Raw genomic sequence first — 12,406 nt, forward strand, 5'->3', positions numbered from 1 at the left:
AAACTTTTCCAGGAAATTGAAAAAACAGGAACTTTCCAATACAGCTTCTATGAGGCACATATCTCCTTAATACCTAAAGCAAACAAAGACACCAGCAACAAAGAAAACTATAGGCCAATATCCCTGATGAATACAGATGTGAATATCCTCAACAAAATATTAGCGAATAGAATCCAACAACTCATCAAAAAGATCATACACCACAACTAAGTGGGATTCATCCCAGGGATGCAAGTTTGGTTTAACATTCAGAAATCAATCAACATAATCCATCATATCAACAAAGGTAAAGATAAAAACCACATGCTCATATCAATAGACACAGAGAAAGCTTTTGAAAAGATTCAGCACCCGTTTATGATGAAAACTCTCACCAAAATGGGTTTTGAAGGAACTTTCCTCAAGATAGTCAAAGCCATCTACGACAAACTGATGGCAAGCATTATCCTCAATGGGGAAAAACTAAGGGCCTTTCCTCTAAGATCAGGGACAAGACGGGGATGCCCACTATCACCACTTCTGTTTGACATGGTACTGGAATTACTTGCAATAGCGATTAGGCAGGAAAAATACATTAAAGGTATCCATATAGGAAAGGAAGAAATCAAGCTCTCACTATTGGCAGACAATATGATACTATATATCGAGAATCCTAAAGCCTCTACCAAAAAACTCCTAAAAACAATAGCCTGGTATAGTAAAGTCGCAGGCTACAAAGTCAACGCCTGAAAATTCATGGCCTTCCTGTATGCAAATAATGAGAGAGAGGAAAGTGACATGAAAAAAATAATCCCGTTCAGAATTGTGCCCCCCAAAAAAATCAAATACCTCGGAATCAGCCTAATTAAAGAGGTAAAGGATCTCTACAATAAAAACTACAAAACGCTACTCACTGAAAAAGAAGAGGACACGAGGAAATGGAAAAACATCCCCTGCTCATGAATAGGAAGGATCAACATCGTCAAAATAGCAATACTCCCAAAAGCATTATACAGATTCAATGCGATCCCTATAAGGATACCTATGAAGTTTTTCAAAGAAATAGATCAAGCACTCCTGAAGTGCATATGGAACAACAAACGCCCACGAATAGCTAAAGCAATTCTTGGGAAAAAGACATGGGAAGGCATTATCCTCCCCAACCTCAAACTCTACTACAAAGTGGTAATAATTAAAACAGCATGGTACTGGAACAAAGCTAGGGCAGCAGACCAATGGAACAGGTTGGAATATTCGTACACATAACCCCAAATGTATGAACATCTAATCCTTGATAAGGGAGCAAGAAATGTGAAGTGGAACAAGGAAAGTCTCTTCAACAAATAGTGCAGGCATAAATGGACAACCACATGCAAAAAATGGGCTTAGACCTCGACCTAACACCGTGGGCAAAAGTCAGATCAAAATGGATTAAAGATCTCAACATCAGGCCAAAATCCATAAGATACAATGAAGACAAGGTCGGCAAAACCCTCCAGGATATTGAGGCTAATGCTATCTTCAAAGACGACACTCCACTGATCAACCAAGTGGAAACAGAGATAAACAAATGGGACTATCTTAAAATAGGAAGCTTCTGCACCTCAAAAGATACAATAACCAGAATGCAAAGACAATCTACGGAATGGGAAAGGATATTTACCTAATACCCATCTGACAAGGGGTTGATATCAAGGATATACAAAGCACTGGTTGAACTCTACAAGAAGAAAACATCTAACCCCATCAAAAAATGAGGTGATAAAATGAACAGAAATTTTCTCAAAGAAGAAATCAGAATGGCTAAAAGGCACATGAGAAAATGCTCTACACCACTAATCATCAGGGCGATGCAGATCAAAACAACAATGAGATATCAACTCACACCACAGAGACTGGCCACATCCAAAATAACAAAAGCAATTGGTGTTCCCATGGATGTGGCGAGAAAGGGACTCTCCTTCACTGCTGGTGGGAATGTCGACTGGTTCAGCCCTTTTGGAAAACAGTATGTATGGTTCTCAAAAATATTAAAATTGAGCTCCCATTTGACCCAATAATACCACCCCTGGGATTATATCCCAGAGAGGCAAAGAAGTACAGTCGATATGACATTTGCACTTCTATGTTCATTGCTCCACTATTCACAATAGCCAAACTCTGGAAAAAACCCGAGTGCCCGAGAACAGATAATTGGTTAAAGTATCTTTGGTACATCTACACAGTGGAGTACTATGTAACTGTTAGAAAAGACGAATTCATGAAATTTACATACAAATGGTCACTGTCACTGTCCTCCCGTTGTTCATCGATTTACTCGAGCAGGCCCAGTAACGTCTCCATTGGAGACTTGGAGAATTTGTTGTTACTGTGTTTGGCATATCGAATACATCGTGGGTAGCTTGCCAGGCTCTGCCGCGTGGGCGAGATGCTCTCGGTAGCTTGCCGGACTCTCCGAGAAGGGCGGAGGAATCAAACTTGGGTCGGCCATGTTGGCTGCATGCAAGGCAAAAGCCCTACCGCTGTGCTATTGCTCCAGCCCATACAAATGGTACGAAGTGGAAAGTATCATGCTAATCAAAATGAGTCAGTAAGAGAGGGACAGACATAGAAATATTGCATTCATCTGGGGAATATAAAGTGACAAAATAGGAGACTAACACCCAAGAATAGCAGACGTAAGTACCAGGAGGTTCACTCCATGGCTTAGAGACAAGCTGCACATGCTAGGCGAAAAGGCAGCTCAGATAGAGAAGGGAGGATCAAATAAAGGGTTTTGAGAGGATCCTCCCAGGATGGGAGATGCATGCTGAAAATAGACTATAGACGGAACATGATTGCCACTCAATGTCTCTTTTGCAAGCCACAGCACCCAAAAGGAGAGAGAGAACAAAAGGGAATGCCCTTGGGTTGGAGGAGCCCAGCGAAGCCCCGCCCCTGACCCCAGACGTGCCGCCCGCCCACCGAACCCTGCCGGAGGACATTGCGGACCCCAGCCCCCAGCGCGCGTCCAGCTCTGGGACCGGTGCGCCCAGCAGCCCACTGCCCCCCCCATTCCAGGTGGGTTGGAGGAGCCCAGCGGAACCCTGCCCCTGACCCCAGATGTGCCGCCCGCCCACCGAGCCCCGCCGGAGGACAGCGCGGACCCCAGCCCCCAGCGCGCGTCCAGCTCCGGGACCTGCGGGCCCAGCAGCCCACCGGCCCCCCCAATCCAGGTGGGTTGGAGGAGCCCAGCGGAGCCCCGCCCCTGACCCCAGACGCGCCACCCGCCCACCAAACCCCGCCAGAGGACAGCGCGGACCCCAGCCCCCAGCACGCGTCCAGCTCCTGGACCGGCACGCCCAGCAGCCCACCGCCCCCCCCCATTCCAGGTGGGTTGAAGGAGCCCAGCGGAGCCCCGCCCCAGACCCCAGACATGCCGCCCACCTACTGAGCCCCGCCGGAGGACAGCGCGGACCCCAGCCCCCAGCCCCCAGCGCGCGTCCAGCTCTGGGACTGGCGCGCTCAGTAGCCCACCGCCCCCCCCCCCTTCCAGGATCCTGGGAGGGAGTGGCCTGGGAATGGCTAGGGGCATGGCCTCTAAGAAGGGGGCATAGCCTCCTAAAAGTGGGCGTGGCCTGCTTCCGGGCGGGTGGACGCTTACGCGGCCGCAGGTATATCACTCACTCCAAGCAATTTGGACCTTCATCCTTTCATCCTTTTCATCAACTTGTCACCTAATACCAACCAAAAATTTCTCACCTCTTCTACTACAATTCAACAAAATCCCACTCGCCTACTCCATTTCCAACAAAAGTCCTGTTTGAAAATAGCTATACAAGCTCAGAAGTAAATAGCACGTCCTCCAAAAGTTTCACTCAATGTCAGTTATAAAACAAAGAATAACGCCTGATTGAGAAGAAGGTCAGACTCAGAAAGGTAGAAGAGGCGCATCTAGCAGCAACAAAGCTGAACGGCTCCTGGCAGTCTCTCCTCACTCAACCAGAACAGTAACAGCGAGTGTGAAGGACCAAACCACACTGGTCACAATGGTAAAGCAACGCAAAAGCCCACCAAACTTTCTTATTCACGAGGCTAGCCCAGAAGACACCAACAGTACTATAGCGTTAGACAACCTCTCTGACAAGGAATTCAGAATGGAGCTACGCAGGATGCTTAGGGAACTAAAAGAAACAATGGAAACCAATGCCAATAAAAGACAAGAGGATTTGAAGGCAGAAATGAGGAAAATGCAATCGGAAATGTCGGACCTGAAAAACCTGGTAGCCGAATTGAAAACCTCAGTGGAAGGCCTCAGCAGCAGAGTAACAGCAGCTGAGAAGAGAATCAGTGAGCTCGAAGATCAAGTTCATAGACTTGTCAGAAAAGAGCAGAAAATGGAAAAGAGACTCACAGTTCGAGAGCAGATGGCAAGAGAAGATCGTGATGAAGCCAAGAGGGGTAACATAAGATCATTGGAGTCCCAGAGGGACAGGAAGAAAACCCTGATGAGAAGAAACTGTCAAAGAAATCATTGCTACAACATTTCCAGAGCTGAAGAAAACTTGTGACCACATCCAGGAGGCCCAAAGGGTACCGGCTAGAAGAAATCCGAATAACAATACCCCAAGACACATCCTGATCAAAATGACCAAAACCCTAGACAGAGAGAAAATTCTGAAAGCAGAAAGATTGAAGAAAGAAATCTCTTACAAAGGAGCATCCTTAAAATTCACAGCTGATTTTTCTGATGAAACCCTCAGGGCCCGAAAACAGTGGTCGGACTTAGTGAAAAAACTCAATGAAATAAATGGTTCTCCCAAAATACTTTACCCAGCGAGACTCTCATTCAAAATAGAAGGAACAACACACAGTTTCACAGACAAACAACAGCTCAGGAACTTCATAGACTCAAAACCATGGTTACAAGTACAACTAAATGGGCTACTTTAAGGCAAGACAGGCCTCTCAAATACACAAAATTTCAACAGAACAATGGGACAAAATCCCATAACAATAATCTCTCTCAATGTCAATGGGCTAAACGCACCAATTAAAAGACATAGAGTGGCAGGATGGATTAGAAAATTGAACCCAACATTCTGCTGCCTGCAAGAAACACATCTCAATAGTCAAAGCAAACGCAGACTCAGAGTCAAAGGCTGGAAAACAATCCTACAGGCAAACAGCTCCCAGAAAAAAGCTGGGATAGCCATCCTAATATCAGACCACATTGATTTCAGAGTGAAGAAGGTCATAAGAGACAGTGAAGGCCATTTCCTATTGATCAAAGGATCTGTACCACAGGAAGAACTTACAATAATAAATGTATATGCACCTAATGAGAGACCAGCAAAGTACTTAAAACAACTACTCATAGATGTGGAAAAAGACATCGATAGCAAAACAATACTAGTGGGAGACTTCAACACTGCCTTGTCACCTCTTGATAGATCAACCAGACTCAAGCTTAGCAAGGACATACTTCATCTGAGGGAAAGTATGGAAGAAAGGGACTTAGTAGATATATACAGGACACTTCATCCACAAAAAGCTGAATACACATTCTTCTCAAACGTACATGGAACGTTCTCCAAGATAGACCACATGCTGAGCCACAAAACATGCCTCCATAAAATTAAGAAGAGATTATAACAACAATCTTCTCAGACCATAATGCCCTGAAATTAGAAGTAAATCACACACAAAAACAGAAAACTAAATCAAACACCTGGAAATTAAACAGTGCGCCATTAAACAACGAGTGGCTTAGACAGGAAATTAAAGAAGAAATCAAAAGATTCCTAGAAACGAATGAAAATGAGGACACGAGTTACCAAAACTTATGGGACACAGCAAAGGCTGTGTTAAGAGGAAAGTTTATAGCTCTACAAGCATTCCTCAGAAAGGAGGAGCGAGCCCACATAAATAAACTAACCTCACAGCTTAAGAACTTGGAGAAGGACCAACAAAAGGAGCACAACCCTAACAGGAGAAAGGAAATAATAAATCTCAGAGCAGAGATTAACGAGATGGAAACCCAGAAAACAATCCGAAAGATCAATGAAACCAAGAGCTGGTTCTTTGAGAAAATTAACAAAATCAATAAGCCCCTAGCAAAACTCACAAAGAAAGGGAGAGAGAAAACCCTAATAAACCGAATCAGAAATGAAAAGGGGGTCATTACAAGAGAAACTACAGAAATTCAAAGGATCCTCAGGGAGTACTTTGAAAAGCTTTATGCCACGGAACATCAAAACCTCGAGGAAATGGATAAATTCCTAGACTCCTACAGACTCCCAAGGCTGAACCAAGAAGACCTGGAATACCTGAACAGACCTATCACCATCAAGGTAATTGAAATGGTAATAAAAAGTCTCCCCAAGCACAAAATCCCTGGCCCAGATGGATTCACCAGTGAATTCTTCCAAATCTTTAAAGAAGACGTACTCCCAATCCTCTTTAAGCTTTTCCATAAAATTGAAATATCAAATACACTTCCGAACAGTTTCTATGAAGCAAATATCACACTGATACCAAAAGCAGACAGAGAAACCACAAAGAAAGAGAATTACAGGCCGATATCCCTGATGAACACAGATGCAAAGATCCTCAACAAACTACTAGCAAATAGAATCCAACTACTCATCAAAAAGATCATACACCATGACCAAGTAGGATTCATCCCAGGGATGCAAGGATGGTTTAACTTTCGGAAATCAATCACCATAATCCACCATATCAACAAAAGAAAAGATAAAAAGCATATGATCATATCAATAGATGCAGAGAAAGCATTTGACAAGATCCAGAACCCCTTTATGATGAAAACCCTAGCCAAAATGGGTATAGAGGGGACTTTCCTCAGCATAGTTAAAGCCATCTACCACAAGCCTACAGCAAGCATCATCCTCAATGGGGAAAAACTGAGAGCCTTCCCTCTAAGATCAGGGACGAGACAAGGATGCCCACTCTCTCCACTGCTGTTCAATATAGTTCTGGAAGTACTTGCGATAGCAATTAGGCAAGAAAAAGATTTTAAGGGCATTCAGGTAGGAAAGGAAGAAATCAAGCTCTCACTATTCGCAGATGATATGTTACTCTACTTAGAGAACCCAATAATCTCCACCAAAAAACTCCTAGAAACAATAGACTTGTATAGTAAAGTTGCAGGCTATAAAATGAATACCCAAAATTCCATGGCTTTCCTATACGCAAACAGTGAGAGAGAGGAAAGCTATATGAAAAAATCAATTCCGTTCACAATTGTGCCCCAGAAAATCAAGTACCTAGGAATCAGCTTAACTAATGAAGTAAAGGACCTGTACAAAGAAAACTACAAAACGCTACTTCAGGAAATAAAAGAGGACATGATGAAATGGAAAGACATTACCTGTTCATGGGTCCGGAGACTTAACATTGTCAAAATGGCAATACTACCGAAAGCACTGTATAAATTCAATGCAATTCCTATAAGGATACCCATGACATTCTTCAAAGAAATGGAGCAAACACTCCTGAAATTTATATGGAACAATAAGCCCCCACGAATAGCTAAAGCAATTCTTGGGGAAAAGAAAATGGGAGGAATCAACCTCCCTAACTTCAAACTTTACTACAAAGCAGGAATAATCAAAACAGCATGGTACTGGAACAAAGGCAGAACTGCAGATCAATGGAACAGAGTTGAATACAATGACATCTCCCCTCAATCATATGATCATCTAATCTTTGATAAAGGTGCAAGAAATGTGAAGTGGAGTAAGAAAAGCCTCATTAACAAATTGTGCTGGCATCACTGGATGGCTACATGAAAAAAATGGGCTCAGAACTCTGCCTAAGACCATGTACAAAGGTAAGATCAAAATGGATTAAAGACCTCAACATCATTCCAGAAACCATAAGGTACATTGAAGACAAAGTTGGCAAAACCCTCCATGACATTGAGGCTAATGGTATTTTCAAAGATGACACGCCACTGGCTGAGCAAGTGAAAACAGAGATAGATAAATGGGACTATCTTAAACTAAGAAGCTTCTGTACCTCCAAAGAAACAGTGACCAAAATACAAAGACAGTCTGCAGAATGGGAAAGAATATTCGCCGAATACACATCTGACAAGGGGTTGATATCAAGGATATACAAAATACTGGTTGAACTCCACAAGAAGAAAACATCCAACCCCATCCAAAAATGGGGCAATGAAATGAACAGAAACTTTCTCAAAGAAGAAATCCGAATGGCAAAAAAGCACATGAGAAAATGCTCTACATCATTAATCATCAGGGAGATGCAGACCAAAACCACAATGAGATACCATCTCACACCTCAGAGACTGGCACACATTCAAAAGAACAAAAGCAACCGTTGCTGGCGCGGATGTGGCGAGAAAGGGACACTCCTTCACTGTTGGTGGGAATGTCGACTGGTTCAGCCCTTTTGGAAAACAGTATGGATGTTCCTCAAAAAATTAGAAATTGAGCTCCCATTTGACCCAGCGATACCACTCCTGGGAATATATCCCAGAGAGGCAAAAATGTGTAGCCGAAGTGACATCTGCACTTGTTTGTTCATTGCAGCACTCTTTACAGTAGCCAGAAACTGGAAGAGACCGGAGTGCCCAAGAACAGATGACTGGTTAAAGAAACTTTGGTACATCTACACAATGGAGTACTATGTAGCTCTTAGAAAAGATGAAGTCATGAACTTTACATACAAGTGGTACAATATGGAATGTATCATGCTAAGCGAAATGAGTCAGAAAGAGAAGGATAGACATAGAAAGATTGCATTCATCTGGGGGATATAAAGTAACAAAATATGAGATTAATACCAAAGAATAGCTGAGATCAACACCAGGAGGATTACCGCATAGCTTAGAGTCCAGCTGGGTATTCTAGGGGAAAGGACAGTTCAGATAGAAAAGGGAACACCAAACAGAGGGTGTTTGGAAGATCCTCCCAGGAGAGGAGATGCAGGTTGAAAGTAGACTGGACTGAACATGTTCGCCACTCAATGCCTCTTTTGCTGATCACAACACCCAAAAGGAGAGAGAGAACAAAAGGGAATGCCCTTCCACAGTGGCACGGGGGGGGGGGGATGGGGGGATGGGGGGAGGGATATTATCCTGGTGGTGGAAAATGGGCACTGGTGGAGGGATGGGTATTTGATCGTGGTATGACCGAGATCCAAGCACAAAAATTTGTAAATCTACAACTGTACCTCATGGTGTTTCACTAATAATTAAAAAAATTTAAAAAGAAAAAGGGAATGCCCTGCCACAGGGGTGTGGTGAGATGAAGTGGCGGGGGTCGGAGGGATGCTGGGAGCATTGGGGATGGGGAATGGGCACCAGTGGAGGGATGTGTACTCAATAATTGTATAACTGAAACCCAAGCACAAAATTTGTATACAACTGTACCACATGGAGTTTCACTAATAAAAAATTAATTAATTAATTAATGAGAGACCGGCTGGGTACTGTGTTCTTGGTGAAGCGTTCTTTTCACTGAGGTTGTTCACTATATCCCACCAGTGTCTTCAGGACTAGGTTTCATCTGATACATTAGCCGTGAATCTTAGGAATGCTCCATTATAAGCTATTTCCTTCTTTGATCTTGCTGCTTTCAGTATTCTACCTATGGCTTTCATTATTCTGATTAGGATATGTCTTGGGATAATTTTATTTGTATTTCTTTTAGCTGGTACCCTTCAGGCCTCCTGGATTTGTTTGTATGCACTCTTCAGCTCTGGGAACTTCTCAACAATAATAGCTTTGACTGTTCCTTCTTCATCAGGGTTTTCTTCCTGCCCCTCTCAGATTCCAATGATTCTTATGATGTTACTCTCGGCATCATCCCGATTTTCTCTTGTCATCTGTTGGTTTGTTTTGAGAGTCTTTTTCATCTTCTACTGTAGTCTGAAGATTCTCTGCACCTCACCCTGGAGCACAATGATTCTATCCTCAGCAGCTACTCTGCTGGTGGGGCTTTCTAGTGAGTGTTTCATTTCATCACGTTCTTAAGGTCTGTCATTTCTGCTTGTATTTTTGTTTGCATTTTCCTCAATTCTGCTCTTATATCCTTCTGTGTTTTATTAGCTTTGTGTTCCATGGTTTCTTTGAGCTCTTTATGCATCCTGAACAATTCCGTTCTAAATTTCTTATGAGAAAGGTAATATAGTTATTACTCGTTATTACTCGTTGGATCATCTGGGCTAGCTTCTTCACTCACTAGGCCTGGTGGGTTTCTGCATTGCTTTACCATCATGACTTTTGCCATTTAGGGTTGTTATCTGTGTGTTGTTGTGTGGTTAGGAACCTAAATTAGGATGTATATATGTGTAGGATGAGTAACAAAGCGGTGAAGAAGTACACAACCGCGGTGCAAAGCAGAGCTTCTCTCTTACTTCTTGTGTGCTCTTTAGTCTGGATTTGGGATCTACCTGAGAGACACAAAGAGTGCCCTGCAATGTTAATGCAACTGCCCTAAAGTCCTAATGCAACTCCTCTCTCTCACTTCTCAATCCCTCTTCAGGGAAGTCTGGATTGGAGTGCTACCTGAGAGAGACATGAAGAGTGCCCTCCAATGTCCATGCACTAGCCCTGAAGTCCTAACACCATCCCCTCTCTCACTTCTCGCACACCCTTTGGGGTGTTCTGGATTTAGATAGTCACTTTAATGATGTTGATTCTTCCAATCCATAAGCATGGGATGTTTTTCCACTTTCTGAGTTCTTCCTTTTCCTCTTATTTAAGTGATTTAAAGTTATCACAGTATAGATTTTTTTGTTAAGTTTACTTCTAGGTACTCGATCTTTTTGAATACTAGTTTAAATGGGATGAACACCTTAATTGCTTTCTTCTCTGGTTCATTCTTTATATATAAGAATGTGACTGTTTTTTTGTATTGACTTTGTACCCAGTCACATTGCTGTATTGGTTTAATGTTTCCAGGAGGAGTTTTGTGGACTCTTTAGGGTCTTCTATATATATTATCATGAGATGACCCTCAAATCTTTAAGAACAATGGGGTAAACAAAAGAATTCACCTGCAAAGGCAAATAGAGATTCTAGTCTCAAAAAAATTATTGGGCTCAAATAAAGCCTCAATATTCATCAATAAGGAATGTAAATCAATGCTCTGTGCAATTACCATGGAAATAAAGCAATCACTGGATGAAAAATTCAATCTACTCAGAAGTGAATAGATCCAGAATATCAAAGCTTCAATATAAATAGAATTGAAGGAGTTATAAATAAATAAAAAGCCAGAGCAAAAGAATTCAGCATGTGGAGGACTGTATCAGTAATTTTATTTTTATTTATTTTTTTTCAAATTTTTATCAGTGAAACACCATGATGTACAGTTGTAGACTCAGAAATTTTTGTGCTTGAGTTTCAGTTATACAATGATCGAGTACCCATCCCTCTACCAGTGCCCATTCTCCACCACTGATCCCAGTATCCCTTCCCACCTCATCCACCCACCCCACCCTGCCTCTGTGGCAGGGCATTCACTTTTCTTATCACTCTCCTTTTGGGTGCTGAGGTTTGCAAAAGAGGCTTTGAGTGGCAATCACGTTCTGTCTATAATCTACTTTCAACATGCATCTCCATCCTGCGAAGATCCTCTCAACACCCATTATTTGGTGCTCCCTTCTCTATCTGAGCTTCCATTTGCCCTAGCATGTGCGACTCGCCTACAAGCCATAGAGTAAACCTCATGGTACTTTATCTCAGCTATTCTTGGGTATTAGTCTCCTATTTTGTTACTTTATGTTCCCCAGATGAATGCAATCTTTCTATGTCTGTCCCTCTCTTTCTGACTCATTTCGCTTAGCATGGTATTTTCCATGTAGTACCACTTGTATGTAAATTTCATAACTTTATCTTTTCTAACAGCTACATAGTACCCCATTGTGTAGATGTACCAAAGTTTCTTTAACCAGTCATCTGTTCTCGGGCACTCAGGTTTTTTCCAGATTCTAGCTATTGTAAACAGTGCTGCAATGAACAAACTAGTACAGATGTCACTTCGACTATACATTTTTGCCTCTCTGGGATATATTCCCAGGAGTGGTATTGCTGGGTCAAATGGGAGCTCAATTTCTAATTTTTTGAGAATTTTCCATACTGTTTTCCAAAAGGGCTGAACCAGTTGGCATTCCCACAAGCACTGAAGGAGTGTCCCTTTCTCGCCACATCTGCGCCAACACTGGTTGCTTTTGTTCTTTTGGATGTGGGCCAATCTCTGTGGTGTGAAATGCTATCTCATTATTGTTTTGATCTGCATCTCTCTGATGATTATTGATGTAGAGTATTTTCTCGTGTGCCTTTTAGCCATTCGGAATTCTTCTTTGAGAAAATTTCTGTTCATTTCGTCGCCCCATTTTTTGATGGGGTTGGATGTTTTCTTCTTGTGGAGTTCAACCAGTACCTTGTATTTCC

This window comes from Sorex fumeus, unplaced genomic scaffold (genome assembly GCF_029834395.1).
Source record: "Sorex fumeus unplaced genomic scaffold, SorFum_2.1 ptg000073l, whole genome shotgun sequence".
NCBI classification, from domain to species: Eukaryota; Metazoa; Chordata; class Mammalia; order Eulipotyphla; family Soricidae; genus Sorex; species Sorex fumeus.